Here is a 2,273-nt window from a genome sequence, read left to right as displayed (position 1 = left end):
TCTTTTCTTGAAAAAAAAAGCTCCAGATGGTGAACAACTACTGGTGGCAAGCTGTTCCGCTGGTTAATTGTCCTCAAAGTTTGGAAGTTTCTCCTTAGTTCCAGGCTGCTTCTCTCCTTGATGAGTTTCCCTCCGTTGCTTCTTCTCTTGCCTTCGGGTGCTTTGGAAAATAAGTTGACCCCCTCCTCTTTGGGGCAGCCCCCCCAAATACTGGAACGCTGCTGCTATCGTGTCCCCCCCACCAATAGTCCTTCTTTTCTCTAGACTGGCCCAACCCAAATCCTGCACCCGTTCTTCTTCTTCCTGTGTTTTGGCCTCCAGTTGCTTTTAACCATCCTCTTCTTTGCACTTTTCCCAAAATCTCAGCATCTTTTTTTTTTTGTAATGTCTGAATGCCGATTCAGACCTGGGCCAGGCACCTCCATGCGCACACTGCGCTCAGGCAAACCTTTGGGGTGTGTGTGGGGGGGTGATTTCCAACTCCAGGACCCCCAGTCCTTTCCCCAGTCTTTAAAAAAAAAAACCAAAACACCCCCTGAATATTCAAAAAAAAATCCAGCCTCCCCTTCCCCACTGGGGCAGCCCTGCAGCCTGTTTGCCAGGGGGAAAAGCTGCTGCTTCAGGTTCCTGGCCCCTTCCCCAAATTCAACGCCTTTCCCGCCTGCTCCCTCCCAGTTCTGACCCCCCCTCCCAAGTGGTGGTGGTGATGGGGGGGCTAAGCAGGACCACTGACCTTGGAGTGGCAGAGAAATCCGAAGCCCAAAAGGACTCCAGCCGGCAACAGGACCAGTCCAAAGATGAATCCGGCCAAGAGGAGGTTGAGCACTCCGATGAGCAGGTTTTGGAGGGTGACCAGCACTGCACAAGCCCAGCAATCTAGGGACCCTCGGAGCTCCAGAGCCCCCTCCCCAGCATAAGGAGGGGGGGTGAGTGGCGAGGTCCCCGGGGCCCCCTCGCACTCCAGGGACCCCTGCCCAGGTTTGGGGGAACTGAGGTCTAAGCTCATGCTTGCTGGTGGCTTTTTTGCTTTCTGGCTGGGCTTAAGCTGGAGATGTGTTTTATAGGTGCCCCTCCCTCCTTCCCCCCCCCTCCAGCTTCCCTCCCTCCAGGATAAGCTAGGAATGCACAAACACACACACACAGAGTGCAAAGCACAAAGCCCCAACACACACACACACACACACACTAAACTCCAGGGGCAAAACCTGCCTCTCCCCAGGATGCTTTAAGAGGCAGCCCCCCTCCCCTCTCCCAGCAGGGGAAGGGTCTCTCCCACCCCTTTGAATTCCAGAGATGCTTCTTTCAGGCCATCCTCACCTCTGTCTCCCCTTCCCCAAAATGGCACAGAGCCCCCCCCTCCCTCCTTGGGCCCAGGCCAGATGTTGCTGTTTGGGGGGGAAAAAATAAAAAAAAAAACAGCCCACCACCCATTTTTAAATCTGGAAGAAGAAAAAAAAAAAGCACCCATCCAGAGAGGCCGGAATGGTGTCACTTAAATTTTGGGGTGCCTGTTTAGGGCAGAGCGTCGCCCTGGGGTTAATGGGGGCGCAGGGGAGGGGGTCTTTGCACCCACCCTGTCCAGTTTGGGAGTCCAAAGGCAGGAGGCATTTCCCCCCCACCAACTGGATTGCAAAGCAACATTTTCCAGGTTAAAAAGGCCTCTGCTTCCCTCACTCACACACACACACACACACACACACACAAAGCCCCCCTTTTTTAACAATGGGGATCCGGTGCCCACCCTGCCCGCTTTTTAAGGCATCCAATCCGCAGCTCATTAGATCCAAAAGCAAAAAGAGGGAGTGGGGGGTGTGTGTAAAAAAAACAACAACCAAAAACCAGGTTGGTTTATTTTATCTCTGTGAGTTAATTTAATTTTTTTTTTCTTTTTTTACATTTACAAAATAAGATTTGCTTTCTCCTCGTCCCCTACAGTACATTTAAGAATCCGTTTTTGTGTGTCTGTGTGTGTGTGTCTGTGTGTTCTTCCCAAAAAGTTAACGAAGAGATCTTCATCTGTTTAATTACAGTGTGTCCCGGGAAAAGAAATCTGGGTTGTTGTGTTTTTTTTTTAAAAAAAGTGCAGGCTTCGGAAGAAAGATTTATTTTTTTACAAGTCTAGGATAGGATGAGATTCTGTTCAGGAGGAAATCCACAAATGAAGAGAGAATCGACTTTTTATTTTCTCACACACCCCCTCGACCCCCTCCCCACATTTCCCCCCCCTTCCCGTCCCACCTAACCTCGTGAGAAAACTTGAGCATTAACGTCCA

Source organism: Protobothrops mucrosquamatus, unplaced genomic scaffold, assembly GCF_001527695.2.
Source record: "Protobothrops mucrosquamatus isolate PMUCROS unplaced genomic scaffold, P.Mucros_1.0 scaffold4965, whole genome shotgun sequence".
In the NCBI taxonomy this organism is placed as follows: Eukaryota; Metazoa; Chordata; class Lepidosauria; order Squamata; family Viperidae; genus Protobothrops; species Protobothrops mucrosquamatus.
This window is presented reverse-complemented; position numbering follows the sequence as displayed.